This window comes from Muscardinus avellanarius, assembly GCF_963383645.1.
Source record: "Muscardinus avellanarius genome assembly, chromosome: 1".
Lineage (NCBI taxonomy): Eukaryota > Metazoa > Chordata > Mammalia > Rodentia > Gliridae > Muscardinus > Muscardinus avellanarius.
In genome coordinates this window covers 188,263,231-188,279,610 of record NC_137786.1, presented here as the reverse complement: position 1 = coordinate 188,279,610, position 16,380 = coordinate 188,263,231, and the positions used below count along the sequence as shown (strand labels likewise).

Here is a 16,380-nt window from a genome sequence, read left to right as displayed (position 1 = left end):
TGCAAAGGAGGACTAGTGTGGGAAGAAATAAAGTCCATTCTACTGTAGCCTTTTATTTTCCATATTTCTTTTCCTCCTCATCTGCACTTATACCTATAGATGCCTCCAGTGAGAATCATTAAAGTCCCAATAAAAATATGACTACCACTGTGGCCACAGGATCCTGCAGTGATAAAAGCTGAACGGCATGAAAGCAGAGGCTCCGGAGAGGTGGTCTTTGCACCGGGGGTATGAGTGTATAAGTACACAGTCCTATGCCAGCAGAAAACCATGAAAATGCCTAAAAGTAAAGAAAACTCTACAAATCCAACTCCCACCAGGAGACTGAGAAGCCTCAAACAGATCACTTGCCTTTGAAGAACTATAACAGAGAAGTAGACCCCTAGAAGCTAAGCAGGGAAAGGTACTACTAAGATACTGTCTGAAATATAAACCCACTCTCTAAGATGTGGGGCCTTCTGAGATGGTCAGATGACTTCAATTTGATCTAAAAACCAAGAACTGAAAACATTCTTACATACTCTTAATAGTACATGGAAAACTTATAGTTAATACTACTTGTGGCTTCCTTTAACCCATTCTGTCTCATCATCCCAAATGCAGGACAACTACAAAGCTTAAAAATAGTATATAACAGCCGGGCATGGTGGTGCACGCTTGTAATCCCTGCGCTTGGGAGGCGGGACATGAGGATTGCACAGGTTCGAAGCCAGCCTTGCTGAATTAAGAGACCCTGTTTCCAAATAAAATATATACGATAGGTCTGTGAGTGTAGCCTGGAGACGGGTTCCCAGGAGCCCCAGCACCACCAAAAAAAAAAAAAAAAAAAAAAGTATATAATAAAAATAACATATATTATAATATGGTAATTTAATAATAGAAAACATGTAAGCTCTGGAGTATTCATGTTTTGATGCATGTTTTGATGCAACCAACCTGTTTGATGCATGTGTCAATTTTGTGGAAATATTCACAGAACAAACATCTAGGAAATTAATGGGTTCATCAGCTCCATCCTAATGAGAACTCGATTTGGTCAAGAACAAGTATAAAGTCTCTCTCATCACTGCCAGGAAGGTTCCTGTAATCCTAGCACTTACTATCTACCATGTGCCTGTGTTAGGGCTGTGTATGACATGCTTACCACAGGAAAACAAAGAAATCATGGGCTCATGGGGCAGGAAACTACCTCTGAGTCACCCACTTGCAACCGTGAACATCCAAATCCTCATAAGCCTAAGCCAGTACTTCAAGCATTGAGGATGCATATATCTATATCTAGAAACATATTTAAGAATAAAATCCTAATTATATGAGCTTCCTATAACTTCTTCCTCAGGTCCTTCCTGTTCCTCTTTACTAGAACAAGGCTAGTCCCTATGCACATGACTGCTTGTAGTCTTTCAAATATTAACTGCTTTTAAGCCCTCCTAGAGTGATACAAAACTAAACTTGTTCTCTTCCTCTAATATCTGTGACAGGGTTGGGAACATCCCCAGACACCATCTTGTGAACATCATTTGTCTTTTCCTCTCAGAGACTTGGAATCCAGAACTGCAGCAATAATTCTGCTTTGACAGCAGAAAATGTTTATTACCTCCTCATCTTAAATGTTCTACTGATATAAATGCAGCCTAACTCTGCATTCGATATTTTCAGTACTGCAATAAACTTGAACTCCTATATCGTGCTAAAATGGGCTACTCTACTCCTCAGATACATTCCTGCCCTTGTTCCCAAGTCTTTTCATGAAAGCTGGAATTTCTGGACCCAAATACAAACTCTTATATTCATTTTTAGTCCATTTCATTCTATTAAGTTCAGCCTTTTATTCCAGCCTGTCGAAATCTTCTCAGCTCCTGATTCTGTAGCTGAATGTATCGTTTAAAGGATACAGGAAAAGGAACTCTAAATTCAGTTTTGAGAATGCTTCTCTAAGCATTCTCTTTCCAACTTTTAAGAACTACCAATATCCCCTGTAGTGCCATCGGGTCTACTTGTCCATCTCTCAGATGGCTGTACAGATTTTGCAATTTGTCTCAAAGGCTCACTGACAGCCGAGCCCAGCAAGGAGTGCCTAATTACCAGAATCCAGACCTAAAAGACAACGTCTGCAGACCAGCCAAGCATCCTCCAGCTTAGGGCTTCACTGTGCACCCTGTTCAGGGCTGTCTGAGTGGCCAAGACGAAACAAAGCCAGGGCTCTGTCTGACATGCAGTTTCATCTGAGTCTTGTCCAGATGGAAAATAAAAAAGAAGTCTCTTGCCCCAAATCTGCTTATTTTCTGTGAGTAAAGACAAAATAACTTAATAGGTGTGACATATAACCTGAAAAACTATTTTCAATTTCTTATGGCATTTGGTTGAATTACTACAGCCATTCCCTGGAGTCTATGCAAATAGAACCTCTTGGAGTAAAACAATGTCATACTTTCGGGTTTTGTTTGTTTGTTTGTTTGTTTTGCTGTACTGCGGATGGAACCCAGGGGCATTCTACCTGCAAGCTACACCCCCAGCACTATTTTTGTTCTTTATTTTGAAACAGGGTCTCGCTGAGTTGCAAGGAGCCTCACTAAGTAGCTGAGGCTGTCCATGAACCATGATCCTCCTATCTCAGCCTCCCAAATGCTGGGATTACAAGCATGCGCCACCATGCTTGGCAAAATGTCATACTTTTAATTATACTTTAAAGTACTTCTAAAAATCACTATGGCTACAACAGGTCCTTCTAGGTACCATTTGCAAAGCAAGCATAGCACTAGCTATCATTTCACTAGATGCTTACCTTTACTCTGTATTCCTGTCCTTTTAATAAAAAGACTACTTTTCCAAAACCATTGTTCTCTTTCATACCACATTTCAAGCCAAGAAAATAATTATTTAATTCTTTTACATATTAGAAATGCCAACCAGGCATGGTGGCACACACCTATAATCCCAATACTTGGGAGGTTAAGATAGGAGGATCCTAGGTTCAAGGCTAGCCCTGGCAGCTTAGCAAGGCGCTTAGAAATTTAGTGAGAGCCTGCTTCAAAATAACAAAATTAGAATTGTCCGTTTTAACTAACAATGTTCCCAAACAACTCACAGAAACCAAATAAACTTTTAAAAATACATAATAGAGCCAGGTGTGGTGGCACGTGATTATAATCCCAGCATTCGGGAGGCTGAGACTGGAGGGTCATGGTTTATGGAAAGCCTCAGCTACTTAGTGAGGCCCTTTGCAACTCAATGAGATCCTGGATAAAAAAAATAGGGCTGGAGGTGTAGCTCAGAGGTAGAATGCCCCTGGGTTCCACCCCCAGTACCAAAAACAAAAACAAACAACAACAAAAAAAAAACCGTAATAGTGCTTTAAAAACTGATGAGATTTCAACCTGCCCAATCTAAAACCATTACTCCACTGTACATTTTACTTTGTAAGTACAAGCTAACCTGTTTAGTTACCTAGATCAAATTACTTCAAATAATTACTTAAAATATCAAGCACACAGAAATCTTTTAAATCAGAAATATTAATGATATGGCTTTGAGTCTATTAAAATTTGCTACATCTGCCCACACCTATTATCTCAGTACTTGAGAGGCTGAGACAGGAGAATGGTAGATTCGAGGCCAGCCTCAGCAACTCAATGAGACCCTTAGCAATACTCTGTTTCAAAATAAAAAGGGCTGGGGGGTATAGTTCAGAGGTAGTATGCCCAGGTTCAATTCCTCATACCAAAAAAAAAAAAAAAAAAAGCTACATATAATTCTAAATCTTCTCAGAACTAAAATATGTTCACTCATTAGGGAACCAACCATGTCATTCCAAATAATTTTGGAATATCTTTTTGGCTGCTTAGGTCATATATATATATATATATATATATATATAAATTTTGGGGGGGGGGGGTATCAACTGGGTTCTGCTTGGAGTCTTACCAGCAATCCTAACAGATACCCAGAGCCTTATTTATGTATCGAAAGCCCTGTACTCTAAAAGCAGCAGGTCCATATAGTCCAGAGCCCTGGCCTTGAACAGTATTACTGAAGTGCAGGATTCCCCAGCAAAGCAGGAAGGAGCTCATTAACATCAACTGTGTAATTGGGAGTGGGGTCTCCAGTCTACACAGCACAGTACTGTTTTGCAACCAAACTCCCAGTATTGGTAACAGAAATGTTAGCCCTTGTTTCTCAAAATCTTTCGTGTACACTCTGCTCGCTCTCTCACACACAGGTGCTCAATCACTTACCTTACATTACAGAATGACTTTCAACAAGGCTAACTTTAAAGGTATCTGCTACCTTTCCTAAACCAGTCTTCCAGTCACTTGGTGGTCATCTCCATGCTTTCCATCATGCCTGTCTACTCCATCAGGGAGGGATACCACATCAGCAAAGACAGCACACCTGCCCGACAGGAGCTCACTGTCCCACACAGGGGCTAAGACAGCAGCAATGAGCTCTGCACAACCAACGGCAATGACTGCCAGGAAAGAATTCCAGTAGCATGCATGAGAAACAGGCCACAAACAACTCAGGAAATCTAGAAAGCCTTCCCTAAGGTCCTGAAACAGAAGCCAGGCCCTTAACGATAGGTTGTATTTCCTCCAATATTTTATTACAAAACATTTGAGACACATACAAAAGCTTCTTACAAAAAGAATTTTATAGTTAACAGTATATCTCCCCCCAAGATTCTACTACAGGTTGAGTGTCCCTTGTCTGAAATGCTTGGAACTAAAAGTGTCTGGGATTTTATTCAAATCTTGGAAAATGTACATACACATTACGGGTATTTTGGGAACAGGATCTAAATCTAAACACTGTCTTCATATAGGTTTCACATACACCTTATCCACACAGCCTGAAGGTAATTTTAGACAATATTTTTAGCACATCTATGTTTTAACTACAACCCATCACTTAAGATCAGGTATGGAATTTACTATTTGTGGTGTGCAGGCACTCAAAATTAATTTGTATTTTGGAGCAATTCATATTTCTGGATTAAGAACGATCAATTGGTACTCACTTTTTCTATTGCCTTTCCTTTTACCGCTCTGTTCCTCTAGCCAAGTAACCAGGCCTTCTCACTTGTTAGCTGCATTTCAAAACTGGCTGCAGGTAAGGTAATACTTCTCTAAAAGATTCCTGTACCATTAACAAGACTGCTGAGACTGATCAGACAGGCAGAACAGAATAGGGCGAGCGGAAAAACAGAGAGAAAGAGAGAAAGCATTCCTTTAAATAGATGAGCAGGAAACGAGGACTCGATATTATCAAACTCCAGCCCCCTGCACAGGTTTTCCTTCTGGACCAGGAATCTCCAGGTAACACTCAGGGCACCCTCAGCATCCCTGGCTTACTCCTGCATATTCTCTGCAGACAGAAATAATAGCTTATAGAGGTGAGTAGCCATGTCACACTTCACACTGTGTCACCATACCACAGCTCTCTGGGGCATAAAACTTGTGTGAAAAGGCATAGCACAACCCTCTCCAATCTGGGATCCTGTGCCTGCCCTTGCTCCTCCCACAGGCAGCAGCAGAGGCCCACAGGGCCAGTCCTGCCATTTGGATTCTGAGGTATGCATCAGGCACTGTGATCTCAATTTGATTTGATATTTCCTTTCTCCTAAATAGCAAGATATAGTTGAAAGTGAAGCCATCACTGGCTTTCCCTGCATCCTGGATTGATGGAAATTTGTTGCTAAAGGGGCAATTCAGAGAGAGCCCGCAGCAGAGAGGCCTGGGGTTCACACTGGGCTGGCTTTGCCCAGACAGAAGACTGGTTAAGTTGTTGTGGGTTGTGTGTGAAATGGGATGTAGCCTCAAGGTCATGTTTGAGGCACAGCAAATGCAAGGTCTGTGGCTAGAAATTGTAGCCCAGAGACAGACACTCAGCTTTAACAGTGTAAGAGCTACTTTGTAATTTAATGGAGTCAGGGAGCCACAAAGAAAGAAGCAACAAATGGAATGTTCCTTTTCCCTGGCTGCAGCCAGCCTGAAGCAAATGCGCACCCTGGCATGGCTGGGCTGCCCCTGCACTGGAGGAGGGGCTCCAGTTCCATAACGAAACCTCCCAAGGAGGAATATGTGTGAGAGCGCTCCCCATCCTCCTTTCTCCATTAAAGATTCAGAATCAGGTAACGCCAGCTTCTGACTGCTGGATCAGAACAGTGCCAACAGGCCACATTGCTGCAGGCTCCTCCGCAGCCCCAGAGATCCCAACACAGTCATAGAGACCATTAGATTGCTAGAATGTTCCTTTTCACACCTTGAGATTTCTGAGCTCTGTACCTGTACCTGAACAATTGCTTGTATGGCATGTAATGTCCCTGTTTGAACGCCTTGTCCTCTCTTGAGCCTGTGAGCTAGAAAAAGCCTCAGGCCTCCTTTTTCCCTCTATACCAAGGCTCCTGACACCAACAACAGGCATCTGTCTCTCTACTGCCCTCACTGCCCACACATCCTCGATGGGGACAAAAGAGGCTCCTACATCTCTACTGTTTGGCATTATTAAGTAAAAGAAGAAAGATGACCCAGTGGAAGAAGCCTTCCACAAAGTGACCGCTCCACAGTGCATGGCAAAGACCTCCCAGCTCTGCATCCCCAACCAGCAGCAGCACCCAGAGCACAGTTTATAGGGGACTTATTCAGGCAAGGTGGTGTTACAAGCTGGCCGGCCACAGGGCCTATTTTCATCGACTACAGTTCATCTAAAGGGGAAAAAAATCTTTGGTATGAAAGGCAATAATTAAAATGCACAGGTATAGCCGGGCATGGTGGCGCATGCCTGTAGTCCCAGGACTTGGGAGACTGAGACAGGAGGATCGCAAGTTAGAAGCCAGACTCAGCATCTTAGGCTCTCTGCAATTTAGCAAAAACTGTATTTCAAAATAAAAAGGGCTGGAGCTGGGCGTGGTGGCACACACTTGTAATCCTAGCATTTGGGAGGCTGAGACTGGAGGGTCGCGGCTCACGGACAGCCTCAGCTATTTAGTGAGGCCCTCTGCAACTTGGTGAGACCCTGTTTCTGAATAAACAATAATATATATATATATATATATATATATATATATATATATATATATATATATATATATATATGGTAGAGGATGTAGCTCGGAGGTTGAATGCCCCTGGTTCTATCCCTAGACCCACAAAATAAATAAGTAAATAAACATATTTTTTTAAAAGGGGGGGGGCTGCGATGTAGCTCTAAGGTAGAATGCCCCTGGGTTCAATCCCCAACACACACACATGCGTGCATGCACACCATGTGGAAAGCCTTATGAGAACCAAGTGTCACCCGCTAGGGAAAGGTCCACAGAAGGGGGGAGAGAGAGAGAGAGAGAGAGAGAGAGAGAGAGAGAGAGAGAGAGAGAGAGAGAGAGAGAGGGAGGCAGGTGGCGGTGGGGACAGTACTGGGAATTGAACCCAGGGAAATGCTACCACTGAGCTATGTTCCTGGCAATTTAAAATTTTTGCTTTGACACAAGTTTCACCATTTTTCTGAGGCTTATTTAATGATACCATCCATACCCCTGAAGATGGGGGACCCTGTGGACTTGGCCAGAGCAGGCAGTAAATGGTCTTTATTCACTAATGTGTGAGGAGTTAATAATTGGCCATTTCTTGCTCTGGCAAGATTGGGGGGGAAGGCCTCCAGAGCAAGTTGGGCACCAACGGTGCCTGGACGGAGCATAAGCCACACGCTAGCACAGTGGGGGCACAAAGATGCCACCTCCGGCAGCTTACGCTGCTTGGAGAACTCACTGAAGAAAACAGGGTTGGATGGCAATACTCAGTGCCCTTGCAGGACCCACCTCTCAGTCAGTGCACACAGCAGCCACCAAGGGGATACAGGCTGCATGCCCGCCCCCCTCTGCCACCAGCCATGAGTACAGGGGTGAGGGGCACAGCCTGGGGCTGCTCATCGCTGCACCAAGGGTGCCGAGAACACAGGGGGCCCTCAGTAAGTGCATGCTGATGGAGTGAACGGCTTTAAAGGAGGGAGAAGAACCACAGCAGGACCACAGGGCTGGCGGGTTAGGAAGGTTCATGAAAAAGGACTGCCTTGGTGCCTGGGCACTGCCAATGAAGAAGTCGTGAGGCTGGTGTCTCAGTTAATCCCCAATATAAATCATTGACCAAAAACTCAGTGCTGGTGTGGAAAATCACCAGGCAGCCCGTTCTGGGTTGTACAGGGCTAGTACTGCATGTTCCAGAACTAAAGGTTTACAGCAAGGACTGATGGCGTTGAAGAAGGGAACAGCATCAGCCTAGAGAAGCCTGCCTCTGCATCCACCAGGCACACAGGAACAGCTACGGAAGGAAGAACACACACAGGAGGGTAGTAACCCGTTAGTCAGAATTTCTACTGGAGTCCCTGCAAAATGCCTGGACATAACTCAAGCTCCTCCTTCTTGGGTCTATCAGTCGGCTGTAGCTGAAAGTCTTATCAAGTGACTGCCCATAACACAGTGCTCTCCTTTACCTTAGCTGGACGGATTAAGAACTACACATTTGCATGGGACAAGGGTTGAAGAGAGACAAGTCAAAATATCTAAGGCTGTGTACTGAATACACCACCTCTAAGGCCAGGCAGAAGTTCTTTGGGTTGTTACTTATCATTTCTAGAATAAAAATAAATACAAATTTTTCTAGTTGCTCATTCTCTATGAAGCAATAAAGATATGTCATACCTTTTTAATCCTCTACTGACTAATTTGACTAGTCCTAATATTTTATGTCTTTGTCATTCTTCTTTTGTACCTAGTATAGTCACCTAAAACACAGCTCTGAGCCGGGCGTGGTGGCGCACGCTTGTAATCCCTGCACTTAAGAGTGGAGACAGGAGGATCGCGCGGGATTGTCGCTAGCCTTGATGGCTTAAGAGACCCTATTTCCAAATAAAAAAGTATAAAAATAGGTCTGAGAGTGTAGCCCGGAGGTAGAAGGGTTTCCAGGAACCCCAGTACCACCAAAAAAAAACCAAAAAACAAAAAACAAAACAAACAAACAAAAAAACACCACAGCTCTGGGCTAGCCACTCTACTGCTCCAAGACCTTCAATGGCTCTCTATGTCTACAATCTAAAAAAATAAACTGCTTTAGTGTGCTGTCCCATGCTGCCTCACCATCTGGCTCTTACCTATTTTTCATGACAACTATCACCACTATTACTGCCATGTGCTCCATTTTAATACCATCAAAATGTACGCCCAGCTTCTAGTTTCCCTGAACCCATCCTGCTATTCTAAGGTTTTCCGTAACAGGTGCCATGCCCCTGAAGACTATCAATCAAATTCCTCCCAGGTCCTGTTCAGAGGGCACCTCCACAAACCCCACTCAAAATGTGTCTGAGCTACATCCCCAAACCTCAATAAAAAGCTTTTCTTTTTCTTTTTTTCTTTCTTTTTTTTTTCTTTTCTTTTGATACTGGAGATTGAACCCAGGGGTGTTCTACCTCTCTTGGCTACACCACAGCCCTACTTTTTTTTTTTTTTAATTTTAAAACAGGGTCTTGCTAGGTTGATGAGAATCTCACTACTTGCTACAGATGTCCTCAAACCTGCAATCCTCCTATCTCAACCTCCTAAGTACTGGGATAATAGGCATGCACCATCACACCCGGTTAATAAAAACTTTTAATAAACAAATGATAAATGAGCTCACTTTTATAAATAAAATCAAAAGAAATAATTTAAAATAAGGGGATTATGGGAAATGACCAGCGCTGTCAATATCACCTGAAATCTGAAAGCCCTTTTTGTTTTACGTCTTTCAGTGAGAGGGGGCACAGCTTTCTAGACCTCCATTCTGGTCTCTTAGCTTGGCACAAGTGTGACCCGTGCATGCTCTCACCTTCTCTGTGCTCTACCCCCTACCAGCCCCACATGCCAAAATAATAGGGACCTAGTCCAAAAAATAGCTAATCTCAACATTAACCCAGGAAAGCCTTGTTAATGAAAAACTTTGCTAAGAACACTCTGTTTGTTTATTAATTATCTGGCTTTACAGAAGTGTGAAACGCACACTTTGGAAGTGCTAAAAACTGGTCTTTATTGGAGAATCTTTAATGGTGACAATGCTGCATACTTCCTAAATTTTTATGGGTTTTGTTTTGTTTTCAGAGTGCTAGGGATGGAACCCAGGGTTTAGTCCACAGAATAAGACTTCTGGGTTTTATTTTGTTTTGTTTTGTTTTTGACTTAGATGTATGCCAACCTGGGTCTTTTTCCAGGTAAAGTGAACTTCTTAGATGAGTGAATTGAGGCAGATGAACTTCTCTGGATCGCCACTTCCTTTCTGTGAAATGAGGGTCACTGTATATCGTAACAGTAACAGACATGGAGGTTCTGGCACCTTGAAGTGCTTTAGAGTGGTCCTGTAACAGTTATGCAATGTCACTGCACCAGGTTTATATCCTTTTCCTTGCTTGAACTGATATATGAGGTGCCAAGGACACTATGCCACCTGGGCTCTAGTATAAACCTGCAATGTTCCTACTTTCACTGATGTTGAAATTGAATATCTTTCATATGAAAGATATTCAATTGTGATATCTTCAGATGCTGGTCTCAACATTTTTGTATCACCCTCGATTTTCAAAATGGTTTGGCCATAAAAATTGGTTTCAAGTAAAAAAAAAAAAAAAAAAAAAAAAAAGCACTTTGTTAGGATATCTTAACATTAAGAAGTCACTCCGAAAGCTACTTGCTTAGAACAATAATCTTTTAATTTAATTTTTTTTTTTTTGCAGTACTGGGGATCGAGCCCAGGGGCATTCTACTTCTAAGCTACACCACCCCCTAGCCCTATTTTTTTTATTCTTTATTTTGTAACAGGGTCTCACTAAGTTGCAGAAGGCCTCACTAAGTAGCTGAGGCTGTCCGAGAACCTGTGATCCTCCTGTCTCAGCTTCCCAAGTACTGGGATTACAAGCAGGCACCACCACACATGCCCAACTCTTTTAATTTTAAATAGATTTTTTCATGAATAAAATAGTAGGAATTCAGTGTTTTGTTTTGTTTTAAATGTGGTACTGGGAATGGAACCCACAGGCATTCTACCTCTGAGTTAAACCCACAGCCCTATTTTATTCTTTTATTTTGAATCAGAGTAGATGAGGCTGGCTGTGAACCTGTGGTCCTTCAGTCTCAGCCTCCCAAGTACTGGAACTACAAACCTGCTGCCATGCCCAGCTTAGTGTGACCAAATTTCTCACAATTTATGACAAACTGTAAAATTTGTAAATTCATATCTACAGATAGGCTAGAGGCACTGCATTTAGCAGCATGTCCCTCATTGGATTTCCAGAATTTAGATCTTAGTATAGAAACAAAACTCTTACCAGAAGAGTTAGCAGTTGACTCCTGCAACTATTAAGTGATAGCTATGCAAAGGTGAGTCATGCAAGACTTAAATAACACTCACCTAGGATTGCCTACTGCTTAGAAAACAGGCTAAGGAGCAGTGCATGGTGGCACACTTATAATCCCAGTACTTGGGAGGCTGAGACAAGAGGATCACGTGTTCCAGAACAGTTTCAGCAACTAGGGAGACTCTCATCTCCTGATCCCTGCTTCAAAATAAAAATAGGGCTGGGGGTATAGCTCAAAGGTAGAATGCCCCTGGTGGGAAGAAGGGAGTGAGGGAGGGAGAATGAATATGAGAATATATATGAATATGTTATGGAAAAATGTCTAGGAAATTGGTAATTCTTTGTGGCACACCCTGTAATTCCAGTACTTGGGAGGCTGAGACAGGAGAATCACAGGTTCAAGACCAGCCTCAGCAAGTTAGTGAGGCTCTGTTTAAAAAGAAAAACAGCTGGGCATGGTGGCGCACACTTGTAATCCCGCACTTGGGAGGCTGAGACAGGAGGATCGCGCAGGTTCAAAGCCGGCCGCACTGGCTTAAGATATAATATTTTATATTTTATCTTAATAAAATATAAATAAAATATTTTATATTTTATTTCCAAATATATAGGTCTGGGAGTGTAGCCCAGAGGTAGAAGGCCCCTGGGTTCCATCCCCAGTACCACCTAAATAAACAAAAAATAAACAAATAACCAAATAAGAAAAAAAGAAAAACTAGCCGGGCATGGTGGCGCACGTTTGTAATCCCTATGCTTGGGAGGCGGAGACAGGAGGATTGCACAGGTTCGAAGCCAGCCGCGCTGGCCTAAGAGACCCTGTTTCTAAATTTAAAAAGTATAAAAATAGGTCTGGGAGTGTAGCCCGAAGGTAGAAGGGAAGGGTTTCCAGGAACCCCAGTACCACCAAAAAAAAAAAGAAGAAGAAAAACTAAAAATAGGAGGAATGTATGTTGGAGGTAGAATACCTCTGGATTCAATCTGGAGAGCAAACTCTGACGTCATGGCACATAGGAAGTGGTGAATGAATTCATTCTTGAAAGGCAGGAAGGGAGGGAGGAAGATGAAGGAGGCAGAAGGGAATGAGCTCTGTGCTGTCAGGCACTGGATACAAAAAGGTGTAGAACAGGGAAGTCAGGTCTGGGTGCATGCGAGTGGAAGCCCCTCCCCACCCAGGGCTCCTGCCCCTGAATGGAGTGCTCACAGTCATAGCTCAGATGGACAACCATGCATAGCAGTGGCTGATTTATTGTCCAGTGGAATGAACCTTAAAAACTTAGAGCTTTTCCTTCAAATTTTGCCCTGTATTCTCTGGTTTTGTGTTTGCTTGTTTGTTCGATAACTGGTTATGAGAGCCGATCTCACTATGATGCCCAGACTGGTCTGGAACCTGTGACGCTCAAGTGATCCTTTAGCTTCAGCCTCCTGAGTAGCTGGGACTACAGGTGGGTACCACCACATCTGGCTTCATCAATTCCACGCTGCCTCAATCTGCCACCATTAAGGAGGGAATTCATTTAACTCAGAAAATCACATTTTCCAAGGGAAAAAAATATTTTTTAATAGGTAGAATAGTGCGAATAAGCCAAGCAAATGGCAGACAAACAAGCTAACTTGGGGCCATATTTCTAGTAGCTCAATATTTTCTAAAGACAGACGAAATATATACAGTCTTTGTGACTCCTACAAGCTCTTTCACTACATAAAAGTTTAAATTTTTTAAAAGGCAGACCCCAAACTACTTATCTATATCCAGCTCTATTCCTGATGTTGCTTTGTAAAGACATCTCAGAGTAAAATTATCCAGCACACCCTCATGTGGGTAGAAGGTTCCACAAGTCAACAACCGCTTAAGCAGTTTAAACCAACAAGCAAGATGCCCTCTATTTAAATGCTATGAGCGAATCTATTTTAAGCCTTTAAAAATCCTCTGGGCAGGTGTTTAAGCTGTGTACAGACTGCGCCTGTGGAGGCTCTGGGGGGTAGGGAGGGCGGGCTCTACTCTCCATGCAGGCAACATTTTGTTCAGACAATCTTCCTGCAGCAGGTCATGTGATAAAGGCCAAATAAACAGCATCTGGGGATTTTCAATTACAGACCTTCGCCCAGCATGCCTGCACTGTAATCTCTACCAGATGAGGCTCAGGCCTCCCTATTTTCAATAATTCACACACTGTGTACACATAACATGACAATAAGGGCATTCATGGTGCGGCCTGATTCGCAGATCAAAGCGAGCACAGGGCCAGCTGTAAGCACGCTCGGCTGCCGGATGATTCGTGCTTTTCACAGGCTTGGAAAGACGCTCCGCGGGACCTGGCAAGCCGGCCTCTTTCCTGTGCGGTATGCTGAGCAAACTCTGAACATGAACAGGGTGCCCCTGGGGACAGCCAGAGAGGCGACCAATTCCACGTGCATTTGCAAGTACTGGGAAAGCTTCAAACTCCAATTTTCTCAATAAGCCTCCTCTTGGCTGGTGCAAGATCTATGTAAGAGCCCATCACCCCCAGGGCCAGGTGGTTCTTAAAAACAAACCTGTTCCAAAAAAGACTAGATGGTTCCTGTACTTACTAACCCCTCCCTAGACCAGGTGGCTGAGTTTACAAACCCATTGGTTTTCACTTTCTATTTAGCTGGCACAAGCCGACTGAGACACAAACTACTACGAGGAGGTGTATTTTTAATCCATGTCACAGAGCTTCAGGTCTGGGAAATGAAAGAGGACACTCTGTTGCTACTACTGAAATCCCTACATGTTAACTCAATTAACTGGCTTGTGCAGGCTACCGCTTTTAGCCACTGTGGGTGTATGTGCGCACGCACGCGCACAAGAGTGCTTTTTAAAAGCATTCAAAACTCTCAAGTCTATGACATTCCAAATGCCTCTTGCCCTGCAGCAGGGAGAATGCAAGTAGAGGAAGTTAAGGGCAGGGCTTCCTCCCAGAAAGATTTCACACCCGTCAATCAGAGAGAGCCATAATGGTGACTTCCTCCAGCAAACACATGCTGCTCACCAGCTGTGGGCTGTGTGTCCTTACCCCCTTTTCTCTCATTCAGAATGGTTTCCTCTTAATCACAATAATCCCAAAAGTGCTAAAACATATCAATCGTTGGGTAAGTCCTGCCTACAAAGGGCCAGCCGGCCGGCTTTTATGACCCTGTCCAACAGCAGCTGATACTTCATTCAATGACAAATCCAATTTAGCAGTTACAAGAGGTTTAGCATCCCTGAAAAAATATTGGGGTTGATCTGGCACACCGGAGTCAGCAAATGCTCCACTGCCATATTGTTTCAGAGATTTCTGTGCTGTCATGGTAGGATGTCTATAACCAACTGTCCCATACTTTCCCACCCTTGACCCCCCACAATCTGATGGTGATGGTGGTGGTGGAGGAGGAGGCAACAATTTAATCTCTGGATTAAAAACACAGACAATAATTGTACATGGAAACTGAATAATGTGATTTTACCATCACCCACAAACACACAAAGGGGGAGAAATTGTCTCCATGTATCCAATAGAAATTTCTAACACATTGAAGGAAAAAAGCTAAAAGGTAAAACTGATTTTATTCTTAACCTGTGAACTTTTTAGGTCCACTCTGAAGAATAAAAGAAGATAAGCAAATGTGAATATTTTACCCTTACATAAAGTTTGCTTTATTAAAAATTGTTACAGAAATCATGTAAAGACCCTGTCATTGAATTATCTGCATTCTTTTTAAACATCAAAATGTTAAAGCAATGGAAAAAAATTTAAGTCATAATGAGGAAAAACAAGAAATCGACATGTTTAATAGATTATTCTTCACAGATTATATAAATTCAAGTTAAAAGAACCTCCAAAAGAAAACAACTTGGATAATTTAGCCATGAAAAGAATTTACAACCAACAAAATGTCATTTTTAAGCCACAAGGTAATTTATAAAGTGAAATAAAAAGGAAATGATCTAATAGGAACATAGTCTGATTATTCCTTTAATAGTAGGCTTTGTAGTCAATAGTTGGTTATTTATCCCAGCTACAGTTTTAATGGTATGAAAAAAAGTGACCACAGAGACATCTGGTTTAAGAAAAAAAAAAAAAAAGTTTTCAGTGCCATAAATGAGATGCACGCAATTGTGGCTGGCCAGATATCAACAATGGAATATTCCATACATGGAATACTTATTTCATGTGTTTTTAAAACTTTATTCTTTCTGTGGATATTTAAAGCATAAACTGAAAACTAAAACAAAACAAAACAAACATCCAGAGCCTGCAAACTAGAGAAGACATTTAGGCTTCTGTGAATAACAACCCATTAGATTAATATTTTGTTAATGTCACTTGTCACAACAAAAGCAGCAGCATTTATAATTTACTCTAAGACTAGTTTAATTAAAATTCAAGAAACCATGACAAAGCCATATTGAATTTCATTTGCTGCATTGTGATTACTTACTTTGTAGCTGACTATAAATGGTATTTTATTACATCCACAAAAATGCATTTAAATGCTAACAGTAATTCCAAGACACTAGAAGAACTGAGAACAAGTCCCTTCACTTCTGCTGTGAATAAAGGACTATTTCTTACTTGAATGTGACCTGAGATAATGAGTACCCCAGATCTTTCCCAATCTGAGGGGATTCGTGAATTTTTCTACATTTCTTTTGCTGAAAGCTGGGTTCAGGCTCCCCCATTCAGCAGCGTCAGATCTATGTACGTATCTCCCTCCCAAGACCAATAGAAAGAGTCTGGCTTGGCTCAAACCCAAAAATGAGACAATAGAGGCTGCCAGGCATGATGGATGACTTAAAGGACTTAAAACCACCATTTGCATCCTCCCAGATAAACAATTAGCTGGGAAATTTTTTTATTTTTATTTTTCTAGAAACAACTTTCAGTGCTGTTGATCTGCCTGGCAGGGGGGATGGTGTGTTTAGTGAAATTATACTTACTTTAAGAACATTTGTCTTAGAAGTTACATTAAAGTGTCTCACTGGGATGAAGAGAAACAAAGCAC

The 16,380-nt window shown here is 42.2% G+C and overlaps 1 protein-coding gene across 1 annotated transcript in view; it reads right to left on the bottom strand.

Annotated features, from left to right (window-relative positions):
• Positions 1–16,380, bottom strand: part of TEAD1 (TEA domain transcription factor 1) — a gene marked incomplete at its 3' end in the record, with an annotated part of 172,609 nt that overhangs the window by 72,476 nt on the left and 83,753 nt on the right. The gene's annotated exons all lie outside the window — the stretch shown is intronic.